Source organism: Rhinopithecus roxellana, chromosome 2 (genome assembly GCF_007565055.1).
Source record: "Rhinopithecus roxellana isolate Shanxi Qingling chromosome 2, ASM756505v1, whole genome shotgun sequence".
Classification (NCBI taxonomy): Eukaryota; Metazoa; Chordata; class Mammalia; order Primates; family Cercopithecidae; genus Rhinopithecus; species Rhinopithecus roxellana.
In genome coordinates, this window is record NC_044550.1 from 72328472 (window position 1) to 72350383 (window position 21912).

Below are 21912 nucleotides of genomic sequence, written 5' to 3' on the forward strand. Positions count from 1 at the left end.
TGCCCTCTTTCACCACTTCTATTCAATCTAGTATTGGAAGTTCTGGCCAGGGCAATCAAGCAAGAGAAAGAAATAAAGGGTATTCAAATAGGAAGAAAGGAAATCAAATTGTCTCTGTTCGCAGATGACATGATTGTATATTCAGAAAACCCCATCGTCTCAGCCCAAAATCTCCTTAAGCTGATGAGCAACTTCAGCAAAGTCTCCGGATACAAAATCAATGTGCAAAAATCACAAGTATCCCTAAATACACCAATAATAGGAAAACAGCAAACCAAATCATGAGTGAACTCCCATTCACAGTTGCTACAAACAGAATACAATACCTAGGAATACAGTTTACAAGGGATGTGAAGGACCTCTTCAAGGAGAACTACAAACCACTGCTTGAGGAAATAAGAGAAGACACAAACAAATGGAAACTAAAAAGTCGGGAAACAGCTGATGCTGGAGCGGATGTGGAGAAATAGGAACATTTTTACACTTTTGGTGGGAATGTAAATTTGTTCAACCACTGTGGAATACAGTGTGGCGATTCCTATTCCTCAAGTATCTACAACCAGAAATACTGTTTGACCCAGCAATTCCATCAATGGATATATACCCAAAGAATTATAAATCATATTACTATAAAGACACATGCACACGTATGTTTATTGCAGCACTGTTCACGATAGCAAATACTTGGAACCAACCCAAATGCACATAAATGGCAGACTGGATAAAGAAAATGCGGCATAAATACACTATGGAATACTATGCAGCCACAAAAACGAATGAGTTCATGTCCTTTGCAGGGACCTGTAAGCTGGAAACCATCATTCTCAGCAAACTAGTACAGGAACAGAAAACCAAACACCGCATTTTCTCACTCATAAGTGGGAGCTGAACAATGAGAACACATGGACACAGGGAGGGAAATATCACACACTGGGTTCTGTTGGCGGGTGAGGAGCTAGGGGAGGGAGAGCATTAGGATCAATACTTAATGTAGATGACGGGTGGATGGGTACAGCAAACCACAATGGCAGGTGTATACCTATGTAACAAACCTGCATGTTCTGCACATGTATCCCACAATTTAAAGTATAATTTTAAAAAAAGAAAGTTAAAGGATAACCAATTCATTCACATTCTGCAAAGATAGAAGGAGCTTATAACTAATTATTTCAAAATATTTTCACAAGATTATGTTCTACACACATGAGGCTTAATCATTTTCCAACTTAAATCACTAATTTATATAGGCTGTAATAAGTCTGCATAATAAAAAGTAAATATTATTCTGTAAGGTAAATACTTTATATGATATTTTAGTTGAATGAAATTTCAAAATAGGATCTTTTTCTTTGAATTATCTTTTATCATTCTTAAATGAAGTACTGTGGGATTTAAAAAGCTGCCTCCTATCTTGCTAGCTTATCATATAGGCACACATCAGATATTCTTACAAAAATTGTAGAGTGTGTTCTCCAGAAGGTAGTTAAATATAGCCACTGTGGAGTAAGCAGTCTGTTTCAAGGTCCCTAAGATTCTTAATGGGTGAATAGCATTGCTAAGGTACATAATAGTTATCCCAGAGGCAGAGCTACTTTTAGCTACTCAGTAAAAGTTATAAAATCAGGTCACACACATTAGTACAAAAAAAAATTAGCAAGTGTTTCTTTTCTTCCCTTCCCCACTTGAGGTAGTAATTTTTCCTTTTTAGTAAATTTGTATTTTTAAAGGACAGAATTTCTAACTGTTAATTCAACACAACAGTGAATCAAATTTTATACTATTTCCAGGTCAACACAATGGAGGCAGATGGAAAGCATCCTCATGAACCAGATAATTAAAAATTGTACTCTTTATATTTTTAGAAATTTAACTCCATTAATTTACAATCACTTTAAATAATGTTTTACCTTATTTACAATGCATTTTCAATCAGGAAAGGCAACGTTCTGGAATATAAAATTTTTTTTAAAGTCCTGTGTACTATATATTCTCTTTGAATATAAACTATTTTTATTTTAAGTGAAAGACTGTCCAAATGCAAAGACGTACCTGCCTCCACAATTTTCTATCATGTTGACACAACTTGAGCCAATTTACATGTTTTTTGTTTTTGTTTTTGTTTTTGTTTTCCCAGACAGGAATATCCAGGGAATTTCAAAGAATTCCTCAAAATAGTTCTGCACAAAAGCCCTGAACACAGTAGAAGTCTAGGAAACACATATGAATAAAACGCAAACAAGGAGGAATTTCAGCATTTACAAAGTTCAGATTTATTTAATTTGCTATTTTAAGGCTATTTGTTCCATATGAATTTTCTTGTTCTTTGATACTGAATGGAGATGGAGATTTCTATAAGGTTGTATACTAGAAACTAATCTAAGATTTTACCAGCTATGGAGAACATGAGAATATGCTTCTTACACCTCTGTTGACAGGTAAGGTTCTAGATCGAGGGCCCCATCCTCTGCTCTCTCTGTTGGCACTGAGAGCTGAGTCCCAGTTTCCTGTAGGCTGTCCCCTGCCAATGCTTCACTCTCAGACCATCATCTTTAATTCCCGCCCCTCTCCCTTCACTAATCCTATCCCTTCAATCATTCCACATTCAATGTGACCAATGTGACGGTAAATATTACTGACCTTCACATGTTTTTTAAAACTCTCCATCACCCTTCCTATGTCAATTTTTTTTTTCTTTTCTTATTCAGTGGAAATTCTGTGGTTCTTTATTTGAATAATTTTATTTACACCTTCAGCTTTCTGTACTCCTTGGCAACTAGTTATGCTTACTTTATGGGATTAGTCAAGATAAAGACTAATCAAGAGCTATGTAGGTATTATATTCATACATTTATATAAAATAATATAAATTTCTGTCTATTAACCTATCTATATTTACAAAAATTATTGTCTTTATGTTTTGCCCTTAACATTTTGAAATAATAATAAAAACATACATGAGATTATCCTTCCAATGGGAAGCTTGAAATTGATTTTTGTGTGGGTGTGGATCACAGACCTATTCATAAATTGTGTTTACAAAACGAAGGATAAAAGACGAACGTTTGTCATCTAGTTAGTATAAATAAGAAATGACTATCAGAAAGCTGATCACTGGAGAAAGAATTTATGAGTACAAAATGTCAGCAAAATTTAAGAAACAAACAGAAGATAAGGAACATATTTTGTAAGACAATTTCATCAGAGAAAAAATATGAAAGCAATTAGCACACAAAGGAAAAGATAATTTAAAAAGTCACAGTTTCAAGAGTCAGAGGGCATTTGATAGAGATAAAATGATGCAAATAAGTATAAAAGGATGAGAACACACAAAGTTTAATTTTGCAAAATGTCTTTGATGACGAGAGAATTTTCTATAAAAAATAATTGGCTAAAATTGCATTGATCGGTGGAAATCATGAAAAGAATAGAAGAAAGCATCACAAATGTAGACTATTTTGAAATATATTTGTGAATAGTGAGGAGCTAAATCACACTTATGGGGGACAGAGAAGGATGCAGGATATTTGTGGTAGATAGTGGGATGCTGGCTCAATATGACTGAGTAGGAAATTCAGTGTAGAGCAAGGGGTTTAAGTGTTAATGGCTTTCACTTTGCTTAATTCCTTGGAAACCACATGATGATCTCAGTTATTTGATGTTGCTGGGAATTGTACTTGTAGACAGCAAGTATTTGTTTATTCATAGACAGTCCTCCCTGAATCCAAGGCTTTTCCACAATGCCATTGTTAAAGATTTTCCTTCTCCTGGAAGATGCATGACAGAGAGGCTATCACAGTGTTTCTCAGTCTTACCACTGCAAGACTTTTACCATATTGTCACAAGAGATGATTTATGTAAATCACCACAAGGGAACGAAGTAGAAGTGCATAATGTAATTCAACAACTTTCTTTTTTATTCTCTCTGGAAGGGGAAAATATACATACTTGGTTATTCATAACGTTCAACTGGGGAAATGACAAAGTTGACTATTTGTGTCCTAAATAAGAAAAAAAAATCAAATATAGTTTTTGATCATCTTTCATATAAAGGACAGTGTCATATTTTCTCACTTTGATCTTTAAATCCCATGCATATAGAGTGACATTAAGCAAAATCCATTCTTTCTTCCTTCACCACTCCAGGATGTGGGAAAGGGTTTTTCATTCACTACTGAGACTTTTCAAATTAAAACAAATAAATAAAAACAAACTTTAGGTAATATTTGACTAATTTTTAATATTATATTTAGTAGAAAATCAAAGAGGCTTGTCAAAATCTATAGAAAACACCTTTGACTGATATCTGTTTCATTTTGTTATGGACATCCACCTCATATTTTATATAATGTCAAGTTAATTTGATAAGGCTTTGCCAACAGAAAGGAATTACCTTGATCCTTTGATAAAGTTTCTAAAAGTAACATCTGATATATGTCATGGGTAACCAAAAAGAATTTGAGCACCCTTCAAAGTGGCCTAATGGCATAAAGGTCAATACCACCTTAGAAAGACTCCAGTTTATGCCTTCTTTCTTTCTTGTTCCTATTGATTTAGAAAGTATAAAAACAAAGTACTATTGCATCTTTTTAAAATTACCTACATTGACATTCACTGAACTTAGTTGATATTGCTGTGAATCTTTGTATTCTGGGCAACTGCTACTGATAATTGTTATTACCTACCCAAAACACCATGGGCATATGAAATTTTAAACCCTTCCCAGATATTTGTATGTGCTGCACTACAATCTTAAATGAGCTTTGTTTTCGGTTTTGCTTTGGGTTCATTTTTCTGGTGTTAGTATATCAATGACAAATCTGAGACTAGAAGACAAATAAGTAATGAATATAATTAAATGGCAGATTCTTTTATTTTTTCAAATGTTAGTAAGGATTCGCTTTCAGAGTTCCCACATGCCCCAGTCCAACTTATCAAGGCTATGCCCCTTTCTATAATTATTGTGACTGAAGCTAACTACTTCAGTCAATTGTATTGATCACCTTCTAGGTATCCCTCTTTTGATCACTGTGCAGATAATGGTAGAAAAAATAGGAAGAGTTCCTTCTTGAAGGAGCTTAAATTATATTGAAGTATGAAAAAAACAAATAAATGAAAAAAGAAACAATAATTTCAGATGCTTTCAAAATTTTTTTAAAAATAAAGAGAGAGATATGATATATTTATGGACGGTATTAGATAGAAGGATCACGAAGGAACTCTGCAGTATCTGAGTGGTGACTAAATGAAAAAAGATACTGAGACACCCAAAGATGTTAGGGAAAGAATATTTTAGACAAAGATAGGAACGAGTTCCTAAAGTAGTGGCAAAGTTGTCACATATTGCCTCTTTCTTCATATTTTCTTCTCCTTTTACTTCTCTGGGTTCTCTTTTCTTCTTATAAAAACATCATTCGCTGGATTCCAGTATTACCCTAACTAAATCCAGGAAAATTTAATTTTGAGATTCTTAACCAATTGCATATGCAAAGAAAGACCTATTTCCAAATAAGGTCACATGCTGAGGGTCTAGATGGACATGAAATTTGGGAAGACACTATTCAACCCACTGCAGGTGGTAGAAAAAACAAAAACACAAACAAAACTAGGTAGAAGTAATTTAAGCAATCCCAAGTAAAAAAAAAAAAAAAAATGTGACAGCGTCTGCAACTACAATGTTGAAAGTGAGATAGTGATGACATGTTATTGCCTTTAGATATTTAGAGCTAATGGAACATGCTCAGTTAGTGAGAAAGTCAAGAGTGGATCATATTTGAGACCTGCATTCTATATAAATAGTGAAATGTACTGAGGTGGGAAAAACTAAGAGAAAAGTAGGTTTTTGGAGCAATAAATTAACATTTATTCTTTGAATATATTAAGTTGTAATCTATATTTGATATCCAAGTTGAAATATTAAGTTTGAAGTTAAATATTGGAAAGCCCATCATCACATGTATTAGTAAATAGAAAAGAAAATTAAAATTTCAGCAATATATTTCTTTTATTCATAGAGTCATGACTAAAGAGACTTTTATAATGTAGTTACAAAATTAGCAAGCCATAATATTATATCATTTAGAGCATACTAAATATATATTCATCTTCATTCCCATTTAACATAGTTTTCTTCTGGCTATATCTCAAAGTCAGATTAGATCTATATCTTCCAGACCTATCAAACCCACTATCAACAGAAGATTGAACTAGAAATAATTAAAACCAGGCAATCATCTGGCCTACTTTGTGTCCCCTACACCACTCATCAACTGTGTGGCTTTGAGGAAGTCACTTCAATTGAAGCATCCCTTCCCTCATATTAAAACTGGGTCAATAACACCTACTTCTAGGAAAAATTATATATAAAATCACCAGTACATCATATATATTCATGAATGTTTGCTCCTGTTACATCTAACATCTTTTAAAAATAATTTCATAATTTTTCCTCATATACTATACATTTAAAATAAACAATATTAAATAAAATTTCTACTTTGCAGGGAAAAAAGATGAAAGTAACATGAAAAGGATGAGGAAGTGTCAAACTGTTTTCAATTGAAAGAGCTAAACCTAGGAGAAGCTAGTTATTTTTTTTTTTCAGTTTAATAGTGTTGTTTATATGGAGACAAATAAAAGGTGCTATAATTTAAATCTTTAGCATGCTATTCTGCATTAGAGTACTAATGCTGTGGCTTGTCAGTTTAGCATTTTTATTTCATGGATTCTTTGAATAATTAATAAGTGAGACATTGAGTCTATGCAAACATTTTATTAATACACATCCTAATAGCATCTCACTATTCTAATCGCCAAACAACATCTTTACGTACCGGTTTCATCTCAGTGCTCATCATCTTTGGGAAGCTTTCTACAGTTACACTCACTCACAATCTCAGCCACTAGACACATACATCTCCAACTTAACTTAATAACCTTGGGACATATATGCCTCTTTCACAAAAGAAAACAAAATACGTTTACTAGAGAAAAAAAAAATGAAAATAAGTAAACTCATAAACAAAAAAAATGTCATTAGAGAGAAGATAGTCAAATTTTCTTTTTGATTAGCCCAGAATATATAGAAAGGAAGCAAGGAAAGGGAAATTGGGGTACTGACATTTATCGAGCAACCACTAAATCCAAAAACATTTTATAGAGAGCATTTCATTATGTCATTGCAACACAGCAGTAAGGGTATCATTTTCCCCGTTTTGAAGATGTCAAACCCAAGTTGTAGTAATATTAATGTATATCAAGGTGTTAAGCTTTTCGTAAGAATGCTGAGCATCCAACCCGAAACTATCTGACCTTGGCAAATCTGAAGTACAATTTATTTCACTAAATTACAACGTAGTTAAAGGAGAAATAATATGACACTAATATAGGACTTACAGATAGTATGTACTCTCCCACTATTATTGCTTTATTGTGGGAATAAAACATGAATACGCGGTCAGAGAAAATAGATGTTAGCAACACATTACTGAAAACAATTATTGATCAGATTTTAATGGATCATACTTGTGTTTTTCTACAGGAACTTTTGTATCACTTAGAAAACCACTCTGGCGCTCATCACCATTTTATAATTATTTTTTGTCTTATTCTCTAATTTATATTATTGGATAGAATTTATGACCTTGTTATAAGTTTTTATAACTACAAACTTAGAGATAGTTTAAGTATATTAACATATTACAGATGATACTATAATTATATTTCACAATGTGAATTGTAGCTAACATAATTTTCTGTGAAAAATCTTTATAGTAATTTGAATTCCTATGTTTTTCAGGCAATAATATTCTCTGTAATAAAAGTTAGAATAATTTCTATGAGTATAAATTAATTTTTCGATTTTAAAATACACTTCATTCTGCTGATTTAAGTGGGCTATGAAATTATAACCTTGCAGTCAATAGATTAATATGAAGACAGGAATGGCCCAACAGACATTATTGCAATGAGTCTTTCATTACTGAACTTGGACGAGAATGTCTAAGGAATTGAATCACCCCAGGGATCCAAGAGATGTGATTGAAATCGGATCCACATCTATTTCAAACCATGTAATATTCCCAAGCATCCTCAAACCCTTCTTGGGGAAAAGAAAAATTAAAATAATATGAGACAATCCAGCTTATCTACACAAAAAAAGACTGATTTCAGCCTTCTCATCTACAACACTACATTCTGAAATTTAATGAAATAGTAGTTTTAAATCTGAAAAGAAAAGAAAAAGATACTAAGCTTAAAAGTGAGAGAGGCTATGAGACATATTGGCCATTAAAGCATTTGGATATCTATATTGCAAAAAATGTTTAAATTATGTCAACAAAATGGAAAAAGCAATAGAAGCACCAGGACGATATAGGAGATAAGACATTACTTTAGGTGATTATTACCAGATTAAGTAAAGAAAAATTAGCAAGATCTTGATTCTTGTTAAAGTCTCCTTTGAGAAATAATATTTAAATTATTGCTGCATTTCATCACATTTTACAATATAGTAATAATCAAATTTAAATATTGTTTATTTATATTCAATGTGTAGAATCAAGCTACAGGAAAAAATCACTGAATTATAGATAACACAAAGTAAATATATCGAATTTAACAATGCAAAATGATACTACATGTAACAAACTACAAATTAGCAGGTATGAATTTTGAAAGGAAGAATAATTCCCATATTTTGTATTTGACCATGTGTAAAACAAGATTATCTTATAGCTGAACTGAGATAGCTCCATGACTATCTGGAAGTCTAAGTATGACCCTTGGTTAAAATAAGGATGGGAGGTACTAATTTGTAATTTGCATTTTGCTGTTCAAAGCTGGAAACTGAAAGGCAGCTAGGCTTAGCTGTCTACACTGTTTAAGGATGTATTGTACGTAACCTAGTTTTAGTTATGTAACCAATGGGGTATGATAAATCCTGTGCAAAATTTTGCCCAGACTCGCTTGAAATAAAGATACCTCTCACTTTCAATGGTAGTGCATAATCTAAAGACAAAGACTATCTTGTGGAATAATGGGAATATTCAAGGCAGGAATATGTGGGCAGATCTACACTTGAAAGTATTCAGACCTTCCTGTGTGCGTTCTTCCTCTTCTTGTGCTATATCTTTTACTTTCATAGAAAGACATTCAAGCATAATCTGTGAGTCTTATGAATTCTTCAATTTTGTAACTGTGTAACTGATGCCATTGGAAATGTAAGCAGAAAAACAAACGAATCTTAAATCTACAATTTAAATTATAGTTTAGGTTTGATTTGGGAGAGAGCAGGATAAGGAAGGGGAAATCATTTTTTGTCGGGATGGGTTCCTGACCATCTCTGGTGGAAGGTTGCTTGAGAGCTTTGACCACTGCTGACAGGAAAAGCTTAATAATGGGACACAGAGGCCGGACGTGGTGGTTCATTCCTGTGATCCCAGCATTTTGGAGGCCAAAGAGGACTGATCACTTGAAATCAAGAGTTCGAATGCAACGTGGTCCACATGGCAAAATCCCATCTCTACCAAAAAATACAAAAATTAGCCAGGTGTGGTGGAGTGGGCCTGTAATCCCAGCTACTCAGGAGACAAGGCATGAGAATCTCTTGAACCTGGGGATTGAGATTGCAGTGAGCAGAGATCACTTCACTGCACTCCAGCCTGGGTGATAGAAGACTCTGTCTCAAAAGAAAAAGAAAAAGAAAAAGAAAAAGAAAAAGAAAAAGAAAAAAAGAAAATGAAAAAGAAAAAGGAAAAGGAAAGGAAAGGAAGAAAGAAAAGAAAGGACACACAGTTGGTAGATGCATGGAAATTACCAAAGGATTACCAAAAAAATTTGAACGAGGTCAAGTCAGTCAACAATGTGATACTTTGGCAGCTTTCACCCACTTTGGTAATGAGAAAAAAGAATAAGTAGCCAAAGGTTGTCAGATTTCAATCACAGTCAGTGACCCATCTGTACATGCAGGGGTATAACATCATATGGGAGTTGGACAGATGCCTGTTTGGACAGATGTCCCCATCTTATCACAAATCATAGAAAGATAATACCTGTCTCAAGAAGAGGAAATTAAGAGACTCCTTAAATAGAAAGCAAAAAGATACTCAGTTAAGAGATAACTCCATTTATAAACTGGTATTGACAACATGCCTAGCCACAATTAAAGTTGATTTGATTTACAAATAAACAAGAAGCTATTATCCTGCTTTAGATACTGCCAAATGGAAGCTCATGTTTGGTCTTACTGAAGATCTTCATATAACAGCATGTTTTGCAGAAATGTGAACAGATGGATCAATTCCCAATATGGATACAAGACAATTGCTCTACTCTGCCTTTAGACATTAAATGGAATATTAAGTCTGCTGAAATGTTGAAAATGCAGCAACTGTGGTTTGTTTACATAATGATACTCAAGTTTCTACAAACTATGTGCCTTTGATCCAAGTAATGATTGATGTGATAAATGGTGTTCCAATTCCTTAGGCTCATTTTGTGACTTTATTTTTTGAGAGGAGGTAAGATAATGTGAGAAAGTTTGTTATGAATCTCTTCACCAAGAAAACTTAATGAAATTGCGTGATTGTAAAAAGATTAGAATTACTGAGAAAAAAAAGGAAACAATAAAAAGGGAAAAACAGAAAAAAAAAAACTAACAAAACTTCAGGGCAATTAAAATGGTGGAAAGAAGTACTTAAATAATTAGTTAAAAATAGCTTGAGAAATATGAAGTAAGTAGTTCTCAATATCTTAATGAATTACTGTAAGAAATTAGGTAGTCTAGCTACCGTGAAACTCCTCATCCTATAGGAGGATAAAAACAGCATCACTCAATTTATACTAGCCTTGATGAATTAAGAAAATGTTAATGATTACATAACTGAGAAATTTTCAAGTCCCTCAGAATCAGTGCTGATTACCATAGTGTGAATTAACATAGAGGATTATGACCACAAATATCACACAGGTCATGGTCTCTTGGCACAACTCCTGGCAGGGGAAATACGACTGTTTGCTTTGATGTGGGTAAACAGTTTGGAGGTGGTGAAAAACTTATATTTGGTTCACCGGACACTGATGCACCACATACTGCCATATCTGAATCTACTAATGAAAAATGTATTGGCAATATAGCTAAGCTAGGGTAAATGGCATGCAATTATACAAGCATTTTAAGTGAGGACTTTATGAACAAAATATATGGATGCTAATTATTTTTATCAGCCCACTAGAATGTATTATTTAAATAAAGTTAGAATATAAAAATAATCAACCCTCATTAACTTGGAAGAAGGTCTAATCGATTTTCAGATAGGGTAAGTGACGTTGGTTCATATTTTTTTATGGGAAAAGAGAAACATTTTTATGTGTGAGTTCTTTTTCTGTAACGTAAGTCAAATAACAATGACCAGTGAACATCCATTTTCAAAATATTATTTTCCTAGGGTTAATGTCTTTTAAAAAGTTTTTTACTTATTTTGTTAAAATATCAACATTTCTTTGAAGGAATTAACTTTGTAATTATTTTTATTTGAAAATATCTGCTAGGTAGCATAATATTGACAAAGTTTCTAACATGGGAAATATCAAAAATATTGGAGCATTTTTTTTGTAAAATAAAATTATGAGGCCATTTTAAAATTGAAAAGTTTTTAACATTTGGAAACTTTATCATCTCTTAGTCACACTAAAGTACAATAAATTTTATTAGTGCCTTTTGTCTCTTTTTCACTAATAAAAGTTAACATAAGTTGAGAGCTTGCTATGTACACTGTTCAAAGTACCACACGCATATAAACTCAATTTATCCTAACATCAGAACTTGAAATAGGTACTGTGTGGAGGAAAGAAAGAGAGATCAGATTGTTACTGCGTCTATGTAGAAAAGGAAGACATAAGAAACTCCATTTTGATCCTGTGCAAAGAAAAATTGTTTCTGCTTTGCGATGCTATTAATCTGAAACTTTAGCCCCAACCCTGTGCTCACAGAAACATGTGCTGTATTGAATCAAGGTTTAAGGGATTTGGGGCTGTGCAGGATGTGCCTTGTTAACAATATGTTTGTAGGCAGTATGCTGGTAAAAGTCATCACCATTCTCCATTCTCTATTAACCAGGGACGCTATGCACTGTGGAAAGCCGCAGGGACCTCTGTCCAAGAAAGCCTCTGTATTGTCTGAGGTTTCCCCCTACTGAGACAGCCTGAGATATGTCCTCGTGGGAAGGGAAAGACCTAACTGTCCCCCAGCCTGACACCCTTAAGGGGTCTGTGCTGAGGAGGATTAGTAAAAGAGGATAGTCTCTTTGCAGTTGAGATAAAAGGAAGGCTTCTGATTCCCGCATGTCCCTGGGAATGGAATGTCTCCTGTAAAGCCCACTATTTGTTCTAGTCTGAGACTGGAGAAAACTTCCCTGTGGCTGGAGGTGAGGCGTGCTGGCAGCAATGCTGCTCTGTTACTCTTTGCTACACTGAGATGTTTGGATAAAGAGAAACATAGATCTAGCCTACGTGCACATCCCGGCACAGTACCTTCCCTAGAACTTATTTATGACGCAAATTCTCTTACCAACACGTTTTTCTGCTGACCTTCTGCCCACCATCACCCTGTTCACCCTGTTCTCCTGCCGCATTCCCAGTGCCGAGATAGTGAAAATAGTAATCAATAAATACTGAGGGAACTCGGAGACCAGCGCCGGTGCAGGTCCTCACATGCTGAGTGTGCCGGTCCCCTGGACCCACCTTTCTTTCTCTATACTTTGCCTCTATGTCTTATTTATTTTCTCATTTTCTCAGTCTCTTGTCCCACGTGACGAGAAATACGCACAGCTGTGGAGGGGCAGGCCCCCTTCAGCACTGTAATCAACATCCTTACTTTGGAGATGAGGAAGTTGACACACATATATGTATATTAACTTTCTCAACACAGATTTTTTTTTTTTTTTTTTTTTTTTTTTAGATTGGGTCTTTCTCTGCTGGCAAGGGTGGAGTGCAGTGTGTGCAATCACCGCTTACTGTAGCTTTAACATCTGGGGCTCAAGTGATCCTCCCACCTCAACCTCCAGAGTAGCTGGGACCACAGGAGTGTGCCATCATGCCTGGCTAATTATTTTATTTTTTGTAGAGATGGGGTCTCATTGTGTTGTCTAGGCTAGTCTCGCACCCCTGAGCTCAAGCAATCTTCCTGTCTGTGACTCCTGAAGTACTAGGATTATAGGCATGGGCCATCGCACCTGGGCTCAGAGTCAATCTTTTGTTTTGTTTTTGTTTTCTTTTAAAGATTGAAATGGTAACTTTCACATTAGCTGTATTTTACCACAATTTTAAAAATTAAAAGAAAGATGATAACGGTAGAAATTTAAAAACATTTAGAAAGTCAGTGGAAGCTAGAAAGGATCCAAGTATATCGCATTTGATTTCCATTACTGCTTTTGTAATTACCAACATCTTAGAGTGTTTCCCTTATTCATCGTTCTTTGGGAAAGGATTTTTTTTTTATTATACTTTAAGTTCTGGGGTACATGTGCAGAACGTGAAGTTTTGTTACATAGGTACACATGTGCCATGGTGGTTTGCTGCACCCATCAACCCATCATCTACATTAGGTATTTCACCTAATGCTATCCCTCCCCTAACCCCTCACTCCCTAACAGGCCCCGTGTGTGATGTTCCCCTCCCTGTGTCCATGTGCTCTCATTGTTCACCTCTCACTTATGAGTGAGAACATGCGATGTTTGGTTTTCTTTTTTTTTTTCAATTATACTTACGTTCTAGTGTACATGTGCACAATGTGCAGGTTTGTTCCATATGTATACATGTGCCATGTTGGTTTGCTGCACCCATTAACTCGTCATTTACATTAGGTGTATCTCCTAATGCTATCCCACCCCCCTCCCCCCCACCTCACAACACGTCCCAGTGTGTGAATGCTCCCCTTCCTGTGTCCAAGTGTTCTCGTTGTTCAATTCCCATCTATGAGTGAGAACATGCAGTGTTTGGTTTTCTGTTCTGTTATGGCTGCATAGTATTCCAAGGTGTATATGTGCCACATTTTCTTAATCCAGTCTGTCATTGATGGACATTTGGGTTGGTTCCAAGTCTTTGCTATTGTGAATAGTGCCGCAATAAACATATGTGCGCATGTGTCTTTATAGTACCCTGATTTATAATCCTTTGGATATATACACAGTAACAGGATGTCTGGGTCAAATGGTATTTCTAGTTCTAGATCCTTGAGGAATCACCACACTGTCTTCCTCAATGGTTGAACTAGTTTACAATCCCACCAACAGTGTAAAAGTGTTCCCATTTCTCCACATCCTCTCCAGCACCTGTTGTTTCCTGACTTTTTAATGATCCCCATTCTAACTGGTGTGAGATGGTATCTCATTGTGGTTTTGATTTTCATTTCTCTGATGGTTAGTGATGATGAGCGTTTTTTCATGTGTCTGTTGGCTGCATAAATGTCTTCTTTTAAGGAGTGTCTGTTCATGTCCTTTGCCCACTTTTTGATGGGGTTGTTTGTTTTTTTATTGTAAATTCGTTTGAGTTCTTTGTAGGTTCTGGATATTAGTGCTTTGTCAGATAAGTAGATTGCAAACATTTTCTCCCATTCTGTAGGTTGCCTGTTCACTCTGATGGTAGGTTCTTTTGATGTGCAGAAGCTCTTTAGTTTAATTAGATCCCATTTGTTAATTTTGGCTTTTGTTTCCATTGCTTTTGGTGTTTAGACATGAAGTCCTTGCCCATACCTATGTCCTGAATGGTATTGTCTAGGTTTTGTTCTAGGGTTTTCTATGGTTTTAGGGCTAACATTTAAGTCTCTAATCCATCTTGAATTAATTTTTGTATAAGGTGTAAGGAAGGGATCCAGTTTCAGCTTTCTACTTATGGCTAACCAGTTTTCCCAGCACCATTTATTAAACAGGGAATCCTTTCTCCATTTCTTGTTTTTGTCAGGTTGGTCAAAGATCAAATGGTTGTAGATGTGTGGTATTATTTCTGAGAGCTCTGTTCTGTTCCATTGGTCTGTATCTCTGTTTTGGTACCAGTACCGTGCTGTTTTGGTTACTGTAGCCTTGTAGTATAGTTTGAAGTCAGGTAGCGTGATGCTTCCAACTTTATTCTTTTGGCTTAGGATTGTCATGGCAGTGCAGGCTCCTTTTTGGTTCCATATGAACTTTAGTTTTTTTCCAATTCTGTGAAGAAAGTCATTTGTAGTTTAATGGGGATGGCATTGAATCTATAAATTACCTTGGGCAGTATGGCCACTTTTATGATATTGATTCTTCTTATCCATGAGCATGGAATGTTCTTCCATTTGTTTGTGTCCTCTTATTTCATTGAGCAGTGGTGTGTAGTTCTTGAAGAGGTCCTTCACATCCCTTATAAGTTGGATTTCTAGGTATTTTATTCACTTTGAAGAAATTGTGAATGGGATACTCATGATTTGGCTCTCTGTTTGTCTGATATTGGTGTATAAGAATGCTTGTGATTTTTGCACATTGATTTTGTATCCTGAGACTTTGCTGAAGTTGCTTATCAGCTTAAGGAGATTTTGGGCTGAGACGATGGGGTTTTCTAAATATACAATCATGTCATCTGCAAACAGGGACAATTTGACTTCTTCTTTTCCTAACTGAATACTCTTGATTTCTTTCTCTTGCCTGATTGCCCTGGTCAGAACTTCCAACACTATGTTGAATAGGAGTGGTGAGAGAGGGCATCCCTGTCTTGTGCCAGTTTTCAAAGGGAATGCTTCCAGTTTTTGCCCATTCAGTATGATATTGGCTGTGGGTTTGTCAAAAATAGCTCTTATTATTTTGAGATACATTCCATCAATACCTAATTTATTGAGAGTTCTTAGCATGAAGGGCTGTTGAATTTTGTCACAGGCCGTTTCTTCATCTGTTGAGATAATTATGTGGTTTTTGCCTTTGGTCCTCTTTATACACGGGATTATGTTTATTGATTTGCATATGTTGAACCAGTCTTGCATCTCAGGGTTGAAGCCCACTTGATCATGGTGGATAAGTGTTTTGATGTCCTGCTGGATTCGGTTTGCCAGTATTTATTGAGGATTTTTGCATCCATGTTTATCAGGGATATTGGTCTAAAATTATCTTTTTGTGCTGTGTCTCAGCCAGGCTTTGGTATCAAGATGATGTTGGCCTCATAAAATGAGTTAAGGAGGATTCCCTCTTTTTCTATTGATTGGAATAATTTCAGAAGGAATGGTACCAGCTCCTCCTAGTACCTCTGGTAGAATTCGGTTGTGAATCTATCTGGTCCTGGACATTTTTTGGATGGTAGGCTATTAATTATTGCCTCAATTTCAGAGCCTGTTATTGGTCTATTCAGGGATTCAACTTCTTCCTGGTTTAGTCTTGGGAGAGTGTATGTGTCAAGGAATTTATCCATTTCTTCTAGGTTTTCTAGTTTATTTGCATAGAGGTGTTTATAGTATTCTCTGATGGTATTTCGCATTTCTGTGGAGTCAGTGGTGATATCCCCTTTATCATTTTTTATTGCATCTATTTGATTCTTCTCTCTTTTCTTCTTTATTGGTCTTGCTAGCGGTCTATCAATTTTGTTACTCTTTTCAAAAAATCAGCTTCTGGATTCATTGATTTTTTTGAAGGGTTTTTTGTGTCTCTATCTCCTTCAGTTCTGCTCTGATCTTAGTTATTTCTTGCCTTCTGCTAGCTTTTGAATGTGTTTGCTCTTGCTTCTCTAGTTCTTTTAATTGTGATGTTAGAGTGTCAGTTTTAGATCTTTTCTGCTTTCTCTTGTGGGCATTTAGTGCTATAAATTTCCCTCTACACACTGCTTTAGATGTGTCCCAGAGATTTTGGCATGTTGTATCTTTGTTCTCATTGGCTTCAAAGAACATCTTTATTTCTGCCTTCATTTTATTATGTACCCAGTAGTCATTCAGGAGCAGGTTGTTCAGTTTCCACGTAGTTGAGCAGTTTTGAGTGAGTTTCTTAATCCTGAGTTCTAATTTGATTGCACTGTGGTCTGAGAGACAGTTTATTATAATTTCTTTTCTTTTACATTTGCTGAGGAGTGCTTTACTTTCCACTATGTGTTAAATTTGGAACAAGTGTGATGTGGTGCTGAGAAGAGTGTATATTCTGTTTCTTTGTGGTGGAGAGTTCTGTAGATGTCTATTAGGTCCGCTTGGTGGAGAGTTGAGTTCAATTCCTGGATATCCTTGTTAACTTTCTGTCTCGTTGATCTGTCTAATGTTGACAGTGAGATATTAAAGTCTCCCATAATTATTGTGTGGGAGTCAAAGTCTCTTTGTAAGTCTCTAAGGACTTGCTTTATGAATCTGGGTGCTCCTGTATTGGATGTATGTATATTTAGGATAGTTAGCTCTTCCTGTTGAATTGATGCCTTTACCATTATGTAATGGCCTTCTTTTTCTCTTTTGACCTTTGTTGGTTAAGAGTCTATTTTATCAGAGACTAGGATTGCAACCCCTGCCTTTTTGTTTGTTTGTTTTCCATTTGCTTGGTAGATCTTACTACATCCCTTTATTTTGAGGCTATGTGTGTCTCTGCATGTGAGATGGGTCTCCTGAATACATCAAACTGATGGGTCTTGACTCTTTATCCAGTTTGCCAGACTGGGTCTTTTAATTGGAGCTTTTAGCCCTTTTACATTTAAGGTTAATATTGTTACGTGTGAATTTTGATCTCGTCATTATGATGTTATCTGGTTATTTTGCTCATTAGTTGATGCAGTTTCTTCCTAGCATCAACAGTCTTTACATTTTGGCGTGTTTTTGCAAGGGCTGGTAACGGTTGTTTCTTTCCATGTTTAGTGCTTCCTCAGGAGCTCTTGTAGAGCAGGCCTGGTGGTGACAAAATCTCTCAGCATTTGCTACTCTGTAAAAGATTTTATTTCTCCTTCACTTGTAAAACTTAGTTTGTCTGGATATGAAATTCTGGATTGAAAATTCTTTTCTTTAAGAATGTTGAATATTGGTCCCCACTCTCTTCTGGCTTGTAGAGTTTCTGCCAAGAGATCCACTGTTAGTCTGATGGGCTTCCCTTTGTGTGTAACCCAACCTTTCTCTCTGGCTGCCCTTAACATTTTTTTCCTTTATTTCAACTTTGGTGAATCTGACAATTATGTGTCTTGGAGTTGCTCTTATCAAGGAGTATCTTTGTGGCATTCTCTATATTTCCTGAATTTGAATGTTTGCCTGCCTTGCTAGGTTGGGGAAGTTCTCCTGGATAATATCCTGTAGAGTGTTTTCCAACTTGGTTCCATTCCCCCCATCACTTTCAGGTGCACCAATCAGATGTAGATTTGGTCTTTTCACATAGTCCCATATTTCTTGGAGGCTTTGTTCATTTCTTTTCACTCTTTTGTCTCTAAACTTCTCTTCTTGCTTCATCTCATTAATTTGATCTTCAATCACTGATACCCTTTCTTCCAGTTGATCGAGTCTTTTACTGAAGCTTGTGCATTTGTCACGCAGTTCTCATATCATGGTGTTTATTTCTATCAGGTTGTTTAAGGACTTCTCTACATTGGTTATTCTAGTTAGCCATTAGCCAAATCTTTTTTCAAGGTTTCTAGTTTCTGTGTGCTGGGTTCATACTTCCTCCTTTAGCATGGAGAAGTTTGATCGTCTGAAGTCTTCTCTCAACTCGTCAAAGTCATTCTCTATACAGCTTTGTTCCATTGCTGGCGAGGAGCTGCATTCCTTTGGAGGGGAAGAGATGCTCTGATTTTTAGAATTTTCAGCTTTTCCGCACTGCTTTTTCCCCATCTTTGTGGTTTTATCTAAATTTGATCTTTGATGATGGTGGCATACAGATGGGGTTTTCATGTGGATGTACTTTCTGTTTGTTAGTTTTCCTTCTAAGAGTCAGGACTCTCAGCTGCAGGTCTGTTGGAGTTTGCTTGAGGTCCACTACAGACCCTCTTTGCCTGGGTATCAGCAGTGGAGGCTGCAGAAGAGTGAATATTGCTGAACAGCAAATGTTGCTGTCTGATTGTTCCTCTGGAAGCTTCCTCTCAGAGGTGTACCTGGCCATGTGAGGTGTGAGGTGTCAGTCTGCCCCTAGTGTGGGATGTCTCAGCAAACTATCACAAGACCCACTTGAGCAGGCAGTCTGTCCGTTCTCAGATCTCAAACTCTGTGCTGGGAGAACCACTACTCTCGTCAAGGCTGTCAGACAGGGACATTTACATCTGCAGAGGTTTCTGCTGCCTTTTGTTTGGCTATGCCCTGTCCCCAGAGGTGGAGTCTACAGAGGCAGGCAGGCTTCCTTGAGCTACAGTGGACTCCACCCAGTTCGAGCTCCCTAGCTGCTTTGTTTACCTACTTAAGCCTCAGCAATGGCGGGCACCCCTCCCCCAGCCTTGCTGCTGCCTTGCAGTTAGATATCAGACTTCTGTGCTAGCAATGAAGGAGGCTCTGTGGGTGTGGAACCCTCCAAACCAGGCACAGGATATAGTCTCCTAGTGTGCCATTTGCTAAGACCCTTGGTAAAGCATAGTATTAGGGTAGGAGTGACCCGATTTTCCAGTGTTGTGTGTCATGGTTTCCCTTGGCTAGGAAAGGGAATTCCCTTCCCCATTGAGCTTCCCAGGTGAGGCAATGCCTTGCCGTGCTTCAGCTTTCACTTGTTGGGCTGTACCCACTGCCCTGCACCCACTGTCCAACACACCCCAGTAGATGAACGTGCTACCTCAGTTGGAAATGCAGAAATCACCTGTCTTCTGTGTTGCTCACGCTGGGAGCTGGAGGATGGAGCTGTTCCTATTTGGCCATCTTGGCACCACCTTGATTTACTTTCCTGATGTTTGGTTTTCTGTTCTTGTGGAAGTTTGCTGAGAACGATGATTTTGAGCTTCATCCATGTCCCTGCAAAGGACATGAACTCATCCTTTTTTATGGCTGCATAGTATTCCATGGTGTATATGTGCCACACTTTCTTTATCAAGTCTATCATTGATAGGCATCTGGGTTGGTTTCTAGTCTTCGCTGTTGTGAATAGTGCCACAATAAACATAAGTGTGCATGACCTTTGATTTATAATCCTTTGGGTATATACCCAGCAATGGGATTACTGGGTCAAATGGTATTTCTAGTTCTAGTTCCTTGAGGAATCGCCACACTGTCTTCCACAATGGTTGAACTGATTTACACTCCCACCAACAGTGTAAAAGTATTCCTAGTTCTTCATATCCTCGCCAGCAGGATGTTTCCTACTTTTTAATGATCACCATTCTAACTGGCATCAAATGTTATCTCATTGTGGTTTTGATTTGCATTCTTCTAATGACCAGTGATGATAAGCTTTCTAAAATATCTTTGTTAGCTGCACATATATCCTCTTCTTCTTCTTTTTTTTTTTTTTTTTTTTTTTTTTTGACAGAGTCTCACTCTGTTGCCAGGCTGGAGTGCAGTGGTGTGATCTCGGCTCACTGCAATCTCCACCTCAGTCTCATTCTGTCACCAGGCAGGAGTGCAGTGTTGTGATCTCCTGTCACTGTAATCTCCACCTGCTGGGTTCAAGCGATTCCCCTGTCTCACTCAGTCTCCCAAGTACCTGGGACTACAGGCATGCACCACCACCCTGGCTAATTTTTTTTTTTTTTTTTTTTTTTTTTTTTTTTTTTTTTTTTTTTTGTATTTTAGTGGAGATGAGGTTTCACCATGTTGGCCAGGATGGTCTCTATCTCTTGACCTCGTGATCTGCCTGCCTCCATATCCTCATGCCTCTGCCTCAAGATTACAGATGTAAGCCACCGCACCCAGACATAAATGTCTTCCTCTGAGAAATATCTGTTCATATCTTTGCCCACTTTTTGATGGGGTTGTTTTTTTTTTCTTATAAATTTGTTTAAGTTCTTTGTAGATTCTTGATATTAGCCTTTATTAAGATGGATAGATTGCAAAAATTTTCTCCCATTCTGTAGGTTGCCTGTTCACTCTGACAATAGTTCACTCTGATGATAGTTTATTTTGCCATGCAGAAGCTCTTTAGTTTAATTAGATCCCATTTGTCAATTTTGACTTTTGTTGCCATTGGTTTTGGTGTTTTAATCATGAAGTCTTTGCCCATGTCTATGTCCTGAATGGTATTTTCTAGGTTTTCTTCTAGAAATTTTATGTTTTTTTGGTCTTACATTTAAATCTTTAATCCATTTTGAGTTAATTTTTGTATAAGGTGTAAGGAAGGGTCCAGTTTCAGTTTTCTGCATATGGCTAGCCAATTTTCCCACCACCATTTATTAAATAGAGAATCCTTTCCCCATTGCTTGTTTTTGTCAGGTTTGTCAAAGATCAGGAGGTCGTAGATTTGTCATGTTATTTCTGGGGTCTCTGTTCTGTTCCATTGATCTATTTTTTAAGCACAGATATTTAGATTCCAAAGCTGACATTCCTAACCATGATGTCATTGTCTGCTACTTAAGTTAAGGAAATTGACAAATTCTCTTAATTAGGCAAAAATTAAATCTATTGCATTGAAATTGGAAGGAGTGAACAAGTGAGAAACCGATGTGAATCTCTACATATGGTGGAATTTTCCAATTTTCAACTTTGTTAAGGTTTGCTCTATGTAAATATTGATTTCTCTTTTAAATCTAATTATAATGTGAATTTATTTAAAAGTTTAATATAAGTATGCATATTTACTCATTTGTTAAGTGTATATTTGAATATGATGTTCTTCTAAACACCAGAGATTTGCCAGTGATAGCATTGGAAATTGAATAAGGAAAATATTTAGAAGTCATAACTAATAGGTCTTATAATGTTTCTAATGAAGAATTAAGTAATGAATAATAAGTGGGGAATTGCAAGTTGTATTTGTTTAAGAAACACTTTCATGGAAAGTTTGAATATTGTCACAAAATTAATAGCTTGAAAACAAACTCTCTTAG